At 41.9% G+C, this 17,694-nt stretch overlaps 1 pseudogene; it reads left to right on the forward strand.

Annotated features, from left to right (window-relative positions):
* Positions 1-1,973: 1,973 nt before the first annotated feature.
* LOC136470172 (uncharacterized) lies at positions 1,974-16,719 on the forward strand (annotated as a pseudogene).
* The last annotated feature ends 975 nt before the right edge of the window (positions 16,720-17,694 follow it).

Consider the following 17,694-nt stretch of genomic DNA (forward strand, 5'->3'; position numbering starts at 1 on the left):
AAACTTTTCAACTACAAAGTTTTATATCTTGTCAAGCTCTATAATTCTGATATAGGGTGTGTCTCCATCCGTGATAGTTTGAAATTTTCAAAAATTTGAATATTAAATCTAAGAATTTTGAAACTAACATTTCGAACTCTAGATGTTTTTAAATAAAAAACTTGTCAACTGCAAAGTTGCAAACTACATTGATAGTTACAAGTTTGGTATAGATCATGTTAACATCTGATTTTCATTTGAAATTTCTAGATTTTTAATTTTTTAAATCTTAGAACATAAAGCAAATATTCAAGAATCTAAATGACTTGAAATAAAAAAAACATGTGAACTACAAAGTTATTGGCCGTATTGAGAAATATAATTTTTGTGTAGATCATGTCAACATCAGAGGTTGTTCAAAAAATCTAAAATCTAAATTCTAAGTTTTGATAGCTTAAATGATATTTTTGTTTGAACATAAAAACTTCATTTCATGTCAACGGTTTCAAATAAAAAATTTATCTACTACTCCCTTCATCCATAAAAGAATACAATTATGTGATCAGTGCCGGTGAAACTAGCTCAAGTTTGGTAAGTCTATAGTAAATAGTACTCCCTCCATCTCAAATTACAAGTCACTCCAAGAATCTTGGAGAGTCAAAGCATCTTAAGTTTGACCAAATTTATATGATAAGATAATAACATTTATGATGCCAACTAAGTATCATTAGATTCTTCATTAATTATATTTTTATAGTATACCTATTTGATGTCAAAATTCTTTATAATTCTCTCTATAATTTTGTTCAAACTTGAAATGCTTTGACTCTTTAGGATTCTTGGAATGACTTATAATTTGGAATGGAAGGAGTACTAGCATTTATGTCTCCAAATAAATTTATTACGAAAATATATTTTATAACTAATCTAATGGTACTTATTTTGTATCATAAATGTTAGTATTTTTTGTATAAATTTAGTCAAAATTCAAACTGTTTGACTTCTCGAAAAGCGAGGATTGCAATTTTTTTTGGCCGGAGGGAGTACAAAGTTGTAGATCGCATAGAGCTCTACAATTTTGGTGTAAAGTTTGTCTTCGTCTGAATTCATATGAAAAAGTTATGGTGGGACAACTATTTTTAGAGACGGACACTTAGAACAACCGTTTTTGTTAACCTATTTATAGAATCGGATCTTTTGAGTGCCTGCCTTTATTAAAAGTCATTTTCAGAGGCGAATCCTTAGATCGGTGTGTAACAATCAAACTTTACTTATTGGTACACTCTACTGAATTATCAGGTGATGATTCTCAAGAAACACGTTTTGCTCCTGATGGAGTATGTGTTTATGAACTATCACATCAGGGGACTCCTCCTGAGCCCACTGGCTTGGAATGACAGGGGTACATTCTTCGTGGGATCAAGCTCATAAAGTCATGACTCATGATATAGCGCTGCTTCTTTTTGGCTGCCCATATGTAAGCAACTGGCCGTCTGACACTGCGGGGGCCGGGCCCCTTGTTTTTCCGCACAAGCGGATTGCATACAACGATGCTCCACAAGCCTTCACGGAAAAGGAAAAGCACGGCTGCACTTCACTGCACTGCACGCGCGGCGCAAGTATCCAGAGCTGATCCGGCAAACCACCGGAGCCATGGTGCCATCCAGTACCAGTAGTGCCGCGTGCAACGCAAGTAGCGCTGGCAGAGCCGCTGCCCGCCCGTCCATCCAAAAACGCTGGACCGGAGCTAGCATGCATCATCAGACGGCGAAAACGCGCAAAACGATGCAGATCGCTGGACCGCAGTAGCTTTCTGACACAGCCCCGACCTCGAGAGTAGATAGGAGCCGGGGGTCACAAACCAAGGAGCGGCTGGGGGACGATCAGCATAAATTTCTTAGACATCTCTACACGGGCTCGTCCCGGCCTTCTCCAAGTCTGAGACCGTTCGATCGACAGGACCAGCTGGCAGCTGCTCTTCCAGTTCCAGCGAAATGGCCTTGCCTCTGCACCGGCTGCACCGGCTGTCTGCTCTTCTCGCCTTGTGCCTTGCCGTGGCGGTTTGCTTCTCCGGCGTCGAAAATGCTGCAGCGGCGGCGGTAGCCAGGACCAGGAAGATGGTCGGTGTTCACGAGCTCGGGATGGGAGATTTCTCCATCAAGGTCACCAACTGGGGGGCGACTCTCATGTCCGTGATTCTCCCCGACTCCAAAGGTAACGAACACTTCTCTTCCATGCATGCTTGTACTGCAGTTTATCTGGAGCGGAAGAAATAAAATCGAATCAACTTTGTTGAGCATAAGGGCTGTTTTTCGCATCGCAGCGAACTTGGGCGACGTTGTGCTCGGCTACGACACCGTCGCGAAATATGTCGTAAGATCGATCGATCCATCGTCCCCGCACAGCACAGCATTCTGTTTCAAACTTGCTTTTGCTTTCTTCTCGTCAATTAAGCTAGTTTACATGAATGTGCTGTGCTGCTGTCTTGCGTGAAACGGAAACTGTGAATGATGTGCAGAACGGCAGCGCCTACTTCGGGGGTCTGATCGGCCGCGTGGCCAACAGGATCGCCGGCGCTCGGTTTGTGCTGGACGGCGAGGCCTACCGGCTCTACCGCTACCGCAACGACGGCAACAACTCGCTTCACGGTGATACACACAGAGACTGCTCCTGAGAGGCCCCGCTGATTGCTCCGAGTCACTCCGAGCAGCTGTGTGATTGTTCCTTGGTTTTCTTTTCAGAATTGCTATATCTTTGCTTTTTGTTTATGTTCTAACCGATTTTTGGGCCGCCGATTGTTGTCTCGTGGCGCGTTTTCGGGACGTCCGATATTGGTGTTTGGTTGTTGTTTCTGTGACATGTGGGTCCCGCTTTTTTTTGTGGTACTGCTTGATTTTTCGGGAGCCGCACCTGATTTTGTGTCGTCCGTTCCCCCTTTTCCATTCTCATTTCGTTTCAGCTTCCTCCCGTCGACTCCCGGCACGCTTGATGGCCCGTGGCACACTCGACGCCCGCTACAAGGCCACACGCGCCCGCGTGGAGGGCGTTCGGTTCGCACAGGTGGGCGTGGCCCTGGCCAGCCCCGACGGCGACGTGGCACTGGTCCGCGTGTGGCGGTTCCACCTGGGCGACCGGCTGGACGTGGAGAACGTGCGCTTCCTCACGGCCGTCAGCGTGGATCCCCCACGCGGCGCGCCGACCCTGGCCGCCTGTGCAGGGTGCTCAGGGCCTGGCGCCGCTCCCCGGCACGACGAGCTGCGGTTTCTAGGGTTTCACGAGCTAAGTTCTTCCTACCCCCTTCTTTGCGATATGTTCCATCGATGCTTGGGTTTATTTGTTGCCTTATTCAATGTGTGTGTTGATGTTTAATGCCTTTGTCCTTGTTTCAGATCTGGTTTGTGTGTCCGCTCGTATGCGATTTTTGTGTTGTATTGTTCGTTGTCTAGGGTTTCCCCTCAGGTGATGCGGGATCCGAGTTCCTGTGTTCTTCAGTTTGTGCTTAGTTTTTTTGCCCCATTTTTGATTCATTGGCGGATGGTGTTGTCTCTGCAGGGTAGTCTATATAACTCTTAGGAGTTGACGATTGTTTGTTGGTTCATTGTCCTGTGATTGTGGTTCACATGATTTGTGGTTTGAATGGTTCGAGGGATTTGAATGGTTCGATTGATGCAGAGGTAGATGATACGTTATTGTTGTTGATTATATCTTTGTTTTTATCGATGCAGATTGGTATTTATAATTGTTTTTGGATAGTGGAAATGTGGTGTGATTTTTAAGGCAGTTTAATTTGTGAGAAGAGCTCGGTTCTACAAAATTAATTATTTGTTTGTGTCCCACTGTAATGCTCATTGCAGAATAATTTTTGTAGTAGACATTTTTTAGCTGCATGTTGTTTTTCTAAGATGATAATTGCCTCTTATCCCTTTATGTGATTTTAGTTTTATTGTTCATTTTCAACTAATTTTTCAGTGCTCGTTTATTTTCAGTTACAGTGTTCATTTTAGAGATTTTTTTTCTGAATGTGAACTACCTGATTTTTTTATGTACCTGATTTTTGTGATGCTACCTGATACTTGAATGCTACTAGTTACTGCATTTATCTGTTTTAGTTTCAGTTAAATTCCAGTTACAAGATACCTGACATCTGAATGCTATCTGATGTACTGTCAAGTTTTAGTTACCTGATGTATTGTTAAGTTTGAGATACCTGAATGCTACATGTGAGAGTTATCTGAATCCCTACAGTCATTCCACCGCCGTTTTCGATGAATTTAATGCTAAGTGCGTGTGAGTGTCAACCGGAGAAGTATGCTTGTGCTCTTTTTTTTTTCCATGTGTATGTGTGCTCTCTTGAGCTTTGTTTTACAAATATGATAGGCCGTATAGTTGATTCATTGTTTTGTCATTTTCTTTTGTAGATGTTTTGGCTCAGATTATTTGGTGGATGTAGAGGTAGATGACATGTTTTGCTACTGTTAGAGAATTTTGATAGTATATATTGATTTTCTTTTGTCATTTTTAGGTAATCATGGCTGCTAGGAGCAAATGTTTTCGTGTTGTAGATGAAAGTATTCGAGCAGAACATGGTCATGAAGGACATAAACCTATAAGTGTGCGTCGTACATCAGAAGTAGTTATATAATTGTTTTTGATTTATATGTGTTCCTCTGTTTTTTAGGCCTTCATTTCTACTACAAATGTAAATTTGTTGGAGCAATTTGTTGTGTTTTGCAAATCCAAGGTATCATTTCTACTGATGATGTACATTTTTTTTGGCTTGTGCAAATAAATTATTCTTTTATGCATTCTTATAGAAAATAAATGAGCATAAGGAGAAAATAAATTATTGTTTGTCCCTGAACAAATTCAGTTAATGTTTAATTAACTCCTTAAACTGACACATACTTAAGTCACCAATATTTCAAGGTTTCAATTTTGCATGTTGCATGCATTAAATAATTTTTAGAGCTCTTGAAAATTCATATTTCTTCTGTAATTGGGATGTCTGGCGAATGGCTGATATCTTCGATTGAATTAGTTTGCTTAGATTTTAATTAGTTGAGGTTGCACTAAATCCTGGAGTCTTGATTAGCTGTCTTGTGCATGCACGTGGCTGCACTAAATTAGCTAGTTCCCATGTGTCTACAAGTGTGTGTGTCTGGCTGTCAGCAATCTCATACCTTAGCCCAGTCCGTTTGAGAGGCCAGACAAGATGTTTGTAATAAGAGGCGCATCATCCACACCTATCTTTTTTGTGCGATTTGATGGCTGCGCTCATGGGATTATTTTGCTTGCTATATATGTATCCATCTACATATGTATTTGCGTAGAGATGATGAAACATAGTGACTACATCTGCTATGCCGGCTGTATTGGTGAACTATTAACCAAGCTACAATAACTATTAACCAAACATTGGGAAGCCCGTCTCCATGGTGTGGAGCTCGTGCCTAGTCTGGACCTACGCCACGGCCAGCGCCACCAATGCGCCATGACGAACGCTATGGAGGGCGATCTCCTAAATGTGGGCCAGAACATCGTGGAGGCAAGCATTGATAAGGGAGCCCCGGGCATTGATGGTGTCTGTAGCCGCGTTCACCGCCAGTTGGAGGGACTCCAACTGCACCTTCAGGGCTGGCGATCACAAAAATAGAATAGCTATCAAGATAAAGACAGTAGAAATTAGAGTGAAGGTGCTCCTAGAATCCATCTTACCCACCACCATGGCATCAGATTCGGCCAACAGCGCCCGAGCAGCGCTGGCCTGTTCTTCAGCGGCGTGAAGGGCGGCTTGAGAGACCCCGAGGCGGATCTCAAGTTAGCCATTTTCCTGAGTTTCCTTGGAATAACGATCCTAGGCTGCCCTCCACTCTTGGAGGAAACACTAGGTGTCGTCGCCATTATAAGAGTCAAAGGAGTCCGACGACGAGGCTGACGCAGAAGATGCAGCATCAGAGGGCTCATCGGCCCCGAGAAGAGGACGAAGGCTGTCATTCAAAATAGACCTATAAACAAGTTAGAAGAGTTCATCACCATGAGCAGAAGATATCGTTCCTACCTCATGCATTGAAGGCCCTAGTTCACTGGCATGTCCTCCTCCGAAATCTCCTACGCCACACATTTGCCTCGGTTGTCTTTGCCGGCCATGAAGTTTGGTTGGATCTACAAGAAGGGGGAAGCAAACCGCTACAGAGTCTGCAAGGGCGGAGAAGTATGAAGGAACAAGAATAGTTGCGAGTATAGGTGTGTTCGAGGCCGGAGCCCTCGGCTGGTATTTGAAGCCATGGAGCGAAGTGGTGGATGCCTCGGGACGTGCAAAAGGCAACCGCAATTAATAGAAGGCGAAACACCACCTCACTGATGCCGAAGAGAATACGACGTTTGGTGACTAAGGGCAGAAGATCGAGGGGTTCTCTTAATAAAGACCGTGTTTTTAGACTTAATCGGATCAAGGATAGACATCTAGAATAGGCTATTTTCAAATCGGCTCTTTAGCCAAAACAAGAAATACAAGGATGCAACAGAAAGTATGGTTATCATTGATTCTACACTGGATACATGTTGATATACAAATTATAAGTCTAGAACATCCTGGATTGCTTTTGATACTTCCAGCCAGATAGCATCAACTTCTATGATTTGTTGCTTATCTTCTTCGGCTGATCCAGGAATATCCTCAAGGCTGCTACGGATGACCCTGCCTTCCCTGACCTTGTCTAGCCGTTCTTGTTTCTTTTGCTTAATGGCATCAGGTATTTGAGCCAGGTTGGACTTATGGTGATCAATGGCAACTTTCACCTTCTCCAGTTCCTTATCAAGTTCTGCACGCCTGATTTCCAGTTGGGCCAGCTCTGGATCGATCCTGAGTGAGGAGTTCTTCAAATCATCGATCAGCTATTGGAGTTCCCCTTGGCCAATAAAGCTTCATGGTTGGACAGATCCCTCCGAGCCATTTTCACCTTTGGGACTTTATCTTCAATAATGGATAAATGTGACAAGACTCTGGTAAGAACTAGGGATGAATCATCTTTAATAGCCAAGAAGACTCTTTGCATTGAATCAGTGTCTTAGACCAAATCGGCTATATTCTTCTCAAACATTGGCAATATATCCTTTAGCCAATTTCTGGTCTCTTCTAACAAAGCTTCCCTAGAGGAGACGACTGATGATGCACCAATGATGTCTGGTTGAATCGGCTCTGAACTTTTAACGTTGGTATCTACAAATATCAAGGAAAATTTTTAGTTCATAATTATTGCAGAAGGATAAAAGGGATATATGATTTTCTTACCATCAGTTGTATGCCAAACTAGGGAATCAGTAGTATGAGTGTCAACAATAGGATCATTCTTAACATCAATAGAATCATTGTCAATAGGTGGACTGCCAAACTCCTGCTCTTATATGGGTGTTTCCTCAGAGAGTATCTGGCATGATAAATGGTCAGATGAAGGGCAAAAAATGAATAAAAATCAAGAATTTAAAGAAAATACCTTGGCAACATCTGGAGGTGAAATGGAAGGACTTACATCTTCTACTGTCTTGGAAGCATCGGTTATTTCAACCAAAATCGGCTCATTTTGAGGATCGACCGATGAAGGTTCAGTTGATGTTGACTTGAATGCCTGGGACAATAGTTCCGCACCCAGAGCCGATTGGGATGCAATGGTTGATAACTGTGAAGAAAGATAATCATAAGTTGAATATCATTTTGAGGAAAAAATGAATTGTTTACCTGAGCAGCTGATGGTTTCGTTCTGTGGAGTCTTTTCCTAGTAACAGTTTTCTAGGTTGTCCCTTGGGCCACCTTGCGCTTTGAAGATTGATACGTTAAGATGGTGGAGACGGCATGAGTTTTCATCAACTTCTTCAGTGGAGGTGAAGTTGATCCTATTCTTGAAATTGGACATGGTGGCTGATAATCTATAGGATGCTCTTTCTTGTCCAAGCTTTGAGGATCGAATTCGGTGTCCTAAAAGGGTCTGTTAGAACAGTTGGCAGGAGAATTCATCAAATAATTTTTTGAAAAAGAACTGGTAAGTTACCTATCTGTCAGAAGCAAACTCTCTATCTAGAGCTATGCATCTATGATGGACCAACCCACAAAAGAGATGAGAGTGTCATTCTTACCACCAGGAGTCAAAGAGAGTGGAAGAGAAGCTAAGTCTGGTCTAGTTATGCAAGCAAAGGGAAAAAAGATCTGATCCCAATTGAAAGACTCTGGAGGCTTCCATCACTTCACTGATACCTTCTCTTGGCTTCAGTATGTTCTTGAAGAATAGTTGAGGAGGGAGTTGACCAAGACCAAACTGATGGGCTATAAAAGAGGGAGTGTAAAAATCATAAGTATGAAGGTTGCCTGGAAGGAAGGAACCTATAGCCATTTTACCATGGCCATGATGAATTTCAGCTGGAAGAACGCAAGGTTTAATAAAAGAATTAAAGATTGTAGCTGCCATTTTATCTGAACAACCTGATTCAAATCAAAATTTGAATCAGAGTATCAACTCATTATTCTCATCCTCATCATAGGGTAGCCAAGTCAAGATATCTGCATCAAATCCTCTATAAAACTTTTTGAAAAGATGGCCAACATCGACACCAATTGTTATGTTTGATGCAGCCTTACCATAGCTCATGCACTGACGCATTCTTCCTTCTTCGTCTCTGTATTCCTCATCAAAGTTGGAGGAAGGAAAACTTAGGTTTCTGAGATCAGGCCTTACAATCTTGTGCATATACAGGTTCAGCCATAGCTATATCAACCACCAATGACCACTAATAGTATGCACTGGTTCATTCTTCAACAACTGGATAGCTACCTGGTGCATCAGATGATAGGTAGCTCCAAGCAGGTACTTTCCAAAAGGGATATCCTTGCCCACTATTAGATGCTCTGCCATAAGTTTGTGATTGTGGGTTGGACCACAAGATGACCCATAGAAGATGAATCTTTCTAGCCACATATTCAGAAAAGTCACATATTCTCTTTCGCTAACAACTGATTCGTCTCCCATATGGTTCATAATGTAGCTTGCCCATCCTGTGCAGTCTGATATCTTAGCTAATTTTTTGGAACCAGCACTTAACTAATCATAAGGCTACATTGATCCAGTTATTCTAAGGTCAGTCAACATCTAAACATCAGCCAGAGTGATGATCATTGGGCCGTGACAAAAACAAAAGCGTTCAGGGTATTGGACCAAAAATAAGATGCAGAAATCAGGAGTGAATCATTTCTCTCCATTCCAGACAACAAGAGTGTCAAACATTGCTTTAATTCATAAACCTCCTAATCTTCGGCCTTTTTCTCGGATACCCTATGAAACCAGTCTCTCCATCCCTTAGGCATTTTGGGTCAGTTTCTGAAGGGAGTTTTGGTGTTCTAGGAGGACGAATCCACTGCAGATTGTTTGAAGGAAATTTGGTTGATTTCTTGATGTATAAAATCAGATAGATTAGGGTCACCCATAGGCCCAAGAAAATAGACATTGGGAGCAACAATTGATGGAATCAAGATTTCGTTCCTCATTTCCTAGAAATTAGATGAAATAAATTTGAGAAGAAAGGAAATACAGGGTAGCGCCCAGTACTTTGAGGATGGAAACTTGGAAGCATACCTCAGGGATGTGGTCACTGGTCGCCATTGTAGCAGAAATGGATTTGAATCTAAGGAGGATCGCTTGAATAAAAGCTTGATAGGACAGAGGATCTGCTAGGGTTGAGGTCTTGGTGATGGCGACGTCGACTGTTAAGATTTGCTCGAGAAAGGAGGGGAAAGCAAATGGTCCGAGTAAGTTGGATACAATACTGTTGGGATATTATATAAAACTCAGACCAAGAAGTCAAAGAGTCACGCTAATATCTCGGAACAAAACGGTTGCGATGTGGTAAACAGATAAATTAGAATTTTGGAATAAAATCATTTTTATCCCAAAATTGGGGGGCATGTGTTTACACCAAAATTTGGGAAGGAGAATGCGAAAACTCGAAGCTTCTAAGATTGTATCAATCGAGGAATCGATTGCATAAGGATTTATATCAGCTGATTCAGATGCGTCACTGGAATTAGCTCTCTTTAAATGATGTCAGCAGATAACGATAATGAGCTACGGTTGGCGTTGGGGAAAACATGTCGGACTCTACAAAAAGAGAAAGATTAGGGTCCAAGTTATCTTAAATTAGGAATGTTTTATTTTATACCAAAGATTGCAATGAGTCGTACTTAAGTAGGATTTATGCTTAGGCCCCGGGTATAAATATTGGACCCCGGCTATTGTAAAAAGGACATCCAATCAATCAAATATAATTTACTTTTTTTGGCTCTGTGCCAACCCTTAGGAGTAGGAGTAGAGTAGATCCTGACAAGTTCTTCAACAAGCAAGGCTAAATCGTTTCGGCCGACCTACGGCTTGTCTATAAGTACCGTCATGGCTTATACTTATATTTGTACAGCTGCATCGGTTAAGTTCGACCTCCACTATGAACTCTAGTATAAGCTAGTTATCGACTCTTGTCTAGTTCAAGTATGGCTGCATCGATCTGGTCGACCTCCACTGCTCGAATTAGATTAAGGTCAAGTTATCGGCTCTATCTAAGGTTGGTGTTATTTGGGTAGATTCATTAAGTTACCGATCTTACTGATATTTTTTATTGTTATTAGTTTGCAGCAACATCAATCTACACGATCGAGATCGGTCTAGATCAGCCTCATATCCTTTTAGTCCGTCATTCTTTGTTACAACACGACATCTCTTACAATGAACGACGGGTTATGTTTTATTGTCTGTTCTACTCTGATCTTGATCGTGCATAGTATACGGTTAATGCACGTATAATCTTGAAGAGGTTTGCTGGCTGGTTAAATCTAGACTATAGTTCACTATTATGGCTGCAACGATCCGGTCGATCCCCACTGATGGCACTATAGATTGGAGGATGCTAGTTAGTAGATTTATTCTTGATTAGACATGACTTTACCTACATCGGCTAAATAACCGATCACCTATGCTTTAACGCCTATGGTGTGTCTTCATGATTCTGTTAAACATGAATAGATCTGTCTACTTTAAAGGTTTGATTTGTTGTCTTTATCATGACTGCATCGATCCGATTGAACCCTACTGTTAGAGATAGCAGGTTAGGTCTAGTGAGTCCATAGGTTTGTCCACGTGAAAATAGTCGATTGTTGACACGCTGTAGTATCTTTTTACCTGAATCGACTATTTCAACCGATTCACCTGAGCCTTCACGTATAGTATGTCTTTCGAAAAGCCTGTCGAAGTATAGATGGTTTTATGGATTATTTGGTTTTAGTCTGTTATTATCACCATAACTGCCATCGATCAGGTAGAACCTCACTGTTGATAGTAACAGATTAGATTCAGAGCGTTTATAGGTCCATTTATATTAGATAGTTGATTTGTTTGCATGCTATATTCTTTCTTGTTAGATTCATCGGTTCAGTGATTCATACTGGTAATATCCACCTAGCTGGTGATTTCACTTACATCTGCCGGTGTTGTACTTATTAACATAAAATCAATCACGATCCATAAGCTCTACTGTCCGTAATAGCCGATTTCTGTACGTATCGGCTATTTAGTCGATTTTCTCGTCTGGCTGCTCCCGAAGTGGCACAATTAGAACTGTATGGGAAATGACCGACATGTTCCACCTTAAATTACTAATAAACTTTCTCTCCTTGTCAATTGCAGGTCAAATTGACTGGCATGCCTCGGGAGGAATTTGCAGAATCGGTTAACCTTGTGTTGAAGCCAAGCAAATCTCTGGGTTCATCCTAAGCAGATCCTTCCAGCTTGCTGTGTGTCGATGTTTTTGCATTAACACATTCATTTCTATGTTCTAGTTGGTATGAGTTTGTCTTTTTGTGTTTAGTAATATGTGAACTGGTATGAATTTAATTATGAATATGTTGTTGCTTCACCAGTCCTTCATAAATTTTTTGAGCTACACAATTTTCTTCACCTGCTTCTCATTATTACAATGAGGTTGGAGTGGAGTCATCCATTGACTGAGAGAGTTGATTCACATGGTACATATAATGGTTCTACTAGTGAAAATTGTGCGGTTTCATAGGCAACTGAAGTTATTCCTTCCAATAACTCATCAGTTGAAGGTAGGTGAAGTGTTCTGTAACATTGTTTCAGCACATCATTGAGTTTTCTATGTTTCTGTTGATCATACTCTTATGATTGTTTTTATGGTGCTGATTTAGGCACAAGGAAGAGGAAGAGGAGAAACATTGCATCACAATCTCCCAGCACCAATGGTGTAGCTTCTAGGACTCGACGTGGTCTGTATCAACGTCTTGGCAAATCTCCTTTGAGCTGCAGAAAGGATGATGATGCTTAGGTATATTGTGATTTGTGTTTGCCCATTCCAAGTATTTTTCCTTGTCCTTCCATAGGAAAAAATTATGTATTGTGATTTGTGCTAAGACACATGTTAAGCTTTGTTAATTGTGATTTGTGCCATCACACATATCTTATTTATCCTTGTCCTTCCATAGAAAAGAATTGTCTCTTGTGATTTGTGCTAATAAATCTTAAACTTTTTTACTTGTTTTTTGTGCTAATACACTCCTCTGATTTTCCTTGTGTATTCAAATTTTTGTTATGATGATTTTGATTCTTTGTATTTAATATTGATTACAATAGTAATCGATTTCTCTGAATAATGTATTTTGTGAAATTTAGGCAACTGGAGGTACATTGGTATGATTCAGTGTAGTTCTTAGTATACTTCACTCTTGAATTTTTTTCATTACTATGCTATAATTGTTTACCATAGTGGTACTGCTATAATTGATTTTTCATTGAAATGAAATTTATGTGGATCTCTGTAGCAGAATTTCCAAATTGCTAGGAATCTTGCTGTCCTTGCAACATTTGTGGTGTGTTTGACATGAATCCAATTTTATATTACTGTCACAGGGTGTCAAAATACTTGATGTTTCTGTCATCATTGCACATGCTCCAGAGTATCAGCCACCCATTACTGCCTCTGCTCCACCAATGGTATGATATGCCTCTATTTTTGTTCCACCAATGGTATGATATGCCTCTATTTTTGTAATGCTTAACTTATTTTATGACTGTTTTTATTTGAGCTAAAGTGTTTTTCCTGTTATTGAAATAACTAGTGGAGTTGCTAGACTTATTGCATTTTATGTCATTTTCAGGTAGGGAAAACAACTAGTGCAGTTGCTGGACCCTCAATGGATAAGATTGACAACATCCCAGGTTGTCCTGCTCTTTAAAAATATGTGTATGAAATCTTTGATACAAACGAAACATATGTTTCAACATGATTTTTGTGCAGAAGAAGAGCCCAGCTGAATAAATCCTAGTGGTTTTGCTAATCAGAGTGAGAATTATGCAGAACGAGCACATGAGACCGTATCTACATCATTAAAGGGAATTATAAGTTAAACATCTCTTCGCCATTTCCCCTTTTTGATCTACAACACTTCCTTTCTCTCTTAGCGCACCTGTGGTGGATGTATATCTTGGCTTTTTTCCCTTGGTTACTAGGCACCAGTGTTTGCTGTTTGATTAAGCAGGCAAAGCACCTGTTGAGAAACCTTGTACTAAAAAAACTTCCTACTTCAATAGTCCTAGTGTACCTTCTTTTAGATTGTTAGATGATGAGGATGATTTAGGTAATTATGTTGAAGATCCTAAACTGAGGTGTCCTGTTGGTACATTATCGTGTACAACTTGTCCTGATGAGAGAGCAAATTATGTGATTCCACTTGTTGCATCCACTGGTATGCATCAAGACGCTAATCTTGTGGTACATGTTTTTCCCATTTTGTTTTCTTTCCATGGCAAATCATCGTACTGTATGCATATACATTTTTTTGTTGCTGCAGGTGAACACAACTTCTACTTCAGATCAGAATCGTGATGCTAATATATGCGATGGTGGTGTCCCTGTAAATGTATGTTTTGCCCTTACTTATCGCTGTGTTTGCCTTGTTCTTTCTATTATAACCTGATTCACTTGCAATTTTTCATAGGTTCAATATGGAACCAGCATTAAGCACACATCTGGGAAGGATCAAATGGAGATGGCTGGGTCTTTGTTAACCTGGTGAGGTCTGATCCAGCATGTGGAGGCAGTAATGTCAGGAATCAAGAAACTGATGAGTCTCAAAAAACTGATGTCTTGTACCTCTTCCTTTGTTCTTGTTCTGTTAAAACATCTAAAATTGTGTAAGATGTAATCTGCTCCTCATACAATCACTTATAAATAGTTAGAATTAGGGCTGTTGTAATAAGGGCTGTTAAAACATCGACTAGGGCTGTTGTAAGTAGTTAGAATCAACTATAAATAGAAAACATAGTTTGCCACATTCAGAGTTCACAACTACTTCTTGCAGCTCATTGTAGTGCGTTTGGGCTATTCTCACCCCCTTGGTTGCAACATCCAAAAATAATTGTTTAATCAGTATAATAGCATTAGCAGCAAATACCAGTTGCACTATTTGAAATGTGCAATTTATATTTTGGTATTCTGTATTTTTGTTTCATGAGTTCCTTAATTTGTGAATCTGTAATTCTGATTCCTAAATTTGGTTGCAGGAAATACTAGCAGTCTTATATTACATCTTCATGAGGAAGTCAGTGTGCTTACCTTGGCTGTTGAGGTTAGTGGTTCCCCTTCAATCTGTTGGTTGCTTGCCCCTTTCCTCTGCTCTGCTTGCCTCCACGCAGAGAAGATCTTTATCTTTGATATGCTGGTTGTTTTCTCCTTTTTCCTGCTCTGCGTGGGGATCTGATCTGATCTGTACGCAGAGAAGTGCTCTGCTTACCCCATGCAGAGATCTGATCTCCACGCAAGGCAGAGGCTCCCCCTGTTTGCTCTGCTTGTTTTCCAAGTATATCGATTGCTGATTTTGGGCTTATGTGCTGGCACATCTTTAGTGGGTCTCTCTGTCTTCTTAGTTATTGGGCTCTGGGCTGACTTACTCTTTACTTGGATGGAAGACAACCACAAAAAAACTTGGACAGAAGACAACAGCAAAAGACAAAAACAACAGAGTCGTGGACCTTATTTGCCTGATGGAATTTGTGTGTTGCATTCTCCTAAAACACACGTTTTTTCCCGTGTTTCAATTCGTGTGTTTCTTAGGCATCCAACAACTATGTGCTAGCTAGTCCAAAGCACATGATTTTTTCTATGTTGAAATATGTGTGTTTTACATGCAGCCAACAACCATGTGTTAGCTCGTGCTAAAATACATGTTTGTAAAGTAAACAGACTCTTTCTTTTTTTTTTTACTGAAGAAGACTGATGGCTCGTTTCTCTTGGTTCATCATCGGAATTGAATATCGGATCAGGTGGCCACCGTACATCACGCTCTACTACCATAGCTTCGATGGGGAGCACGGCGGTGGCGACTCCCCGTACATCACGCTCTACTACCATAGCTTCGATGGTTCAGCAAGGTGATATGGACGGTGAAGGAGCACGGCGGCGGCGGCGACTCCCCGTACATCACGCTCTACTACCATAGCTTCGATGGGGAGCAGGGTACCAATTTGTATGTATTGGGAGGGGATGAGTTTATCGAAAAAACGGCTATAGGTTATTATATTATTAGATGAATGTTGGTGAAAAAGCTACCGGACCTAGCTAATAGACAATATAGCCCGAAACTCTTGAGTGTGGATTATACGGCTGAAATGTCAAGTGACATGTAGATAGATGCCCTCTTTTTTAACGAACGGCTCCTTTTCTTTTGATGGTACTCCTACATTGGTATACTACTATGAAACACGCCATGCATCTGTAGATGAGCGAGTGCCGGAGAGAATATTTCAGTGCGGCACCAGCGATCATATGGACACGTGGACTGTGGTCCAGTCTCATCATCTCGGAGAAGGTCTCTTTTCCTGAACACGCACACGCACACGCACACGCACTTGTACTTTCCGTCCCTTTTGCACTTGCAGAATACGACTGTGCACGAGTGTGGACTGCTAGAGTGTAACAACCATGTGCTTGCATTTTTTTAGATTAACGTACGCGTCGGCGTCTGCTTTGCGATTGTTTGTTAATTAAACCAACTATACTATGCAGGGTTTCCCGGCGACCTGGACGTGTACGTGACACGTGCCAGCAGTCGTCCCCGTACGTGCTGAGCGTGCGCATGAACGCCACGGCGCAGAGCAAGGCCACCCCGGTGAACCTCGCGCACCACGCCTATTGGAACCTGGGCGGCCACGGCAGCGGGCCCGTCCTCGGCGAGACGGTGCAGCTCTTCGCGTCGCGGTACACGCCGGTGGTGGACGGCGCCACGCTCATCCCGACGGGCGCGCTGGCGCCCGTGGCCGGCACGCCCTACGACTTCCGCGCGCCGGCAACTGTGGGCGCGCGCCTGGCTGACCTGCTGCGCCGTGGCGTCGCGGGCTACGACACCAACTACGCCGTGGACGACGACGATGGCGCCGCGCCGTCGCCGTCGCTGCGGCCGGTGGCGCGTGTCTGGGACGGCGCGACTGGGCGGGCCATGGAGCTGTGGGCGGACCAGCCCGGGGTGCAGTTCTACACCAGCAACGGGCTCGGGGGCGTCAGGGGCAAGGGCGGCAGCGTGTGCCTCGAGACGCAGGGGTTCCCCGACGCCGTGAACCACCCGAGCTTCCCGTCACAGATCGTCAGGCCGGACAGGTGTACAGGCAAGACATGGTCTTTAAGTTCTCCTTCGCCTAGATAGATACAGCATTGGTGCACGCGGTTCATCTCTAGTGCTGTGACCGACCGTGGTGTGTTATGATTAGACTCCAACTACTATCGAAGGACATCCCCAAATAATACTGTGCTGCCCAGTATGATGGTTTTATGTATGCCCGGCTTGTACTGGGCAATTCAGGGCCTGTTTGATACAAGATTAATTGCTAGTTAGCTAAAATTAGCTCTATTACATGCAAAGAGGAGGGCTAATAGATAAACTATTTTTTTAGCAACTGCCCGATCGTTATTAGCTAATGAGCTCGTTAACTAAATTTTAGTTCCAAGCAGTAACTAGCCATGTGTATCAAGGTCCTTAGACTTTAAAATTACTAAATGACGGCAGGCTCAACGTAGCTCATTGATTAGATTCCTTGTAATCTAACATGTTTACTCGGGTTCAAATTGCCTATTTTTTCTTTATTTAGAATTTATTTTAGAAAAAACAAAGCTATTCATTAGGTGCTGCCCATCAACAACAAGGCAAAAATTGTCCACACTACCTCTATCAATCTCAAGATCTACTAGCTCAATCTCTTAGAGTGCTTATAACGAAAAGGTGTATATTTGTGTGTTCATAGTGTGTGTGCACGTATAGGGGCGCCTGCATGAATATACTAAGGAAAATAAATTGCATTATGGTAATCTTTGTTGTGTCATTTAGTGTTTCTATATATTTGTGGTTAGGAAAGCTCATTCTCCGTCAATTAGGACTAGTAAAATAATGAATACTTAGTGAAGGGGAATCATGGTCCTTGCAAGGGCCCAAAGGTGTGATCCAAGAGAGGAAGGAGTGAATTGAGTCACTAATTTTTTTTTCTAACTGAGGATAAAAACTTGATTCTACTACACAAGATAAACAAAACAACTTTCTAGTAATATGTGCACCTACGTGTTTATCTAGTGCCTCTACTTATTATCTACCAAGGAGTTTTGCAATCTATAACTAATTCTATC

Source organism: Miscanthus floridulus, chromosome 8, assembly GCF_019320115.1.
Source record: "Miscanthus floridulus cultivar M001 chromosome 8, ASM1932011v1, whole genome shotgun sequence".
Classification (NCBI taxonomy): domain Eukaryota; kingdom Viridiplantae; phylum Streptophyta; class Magnoliopsida; order Poales; family Poaceae; genus Miscanthus; species Miscanthus floridulus.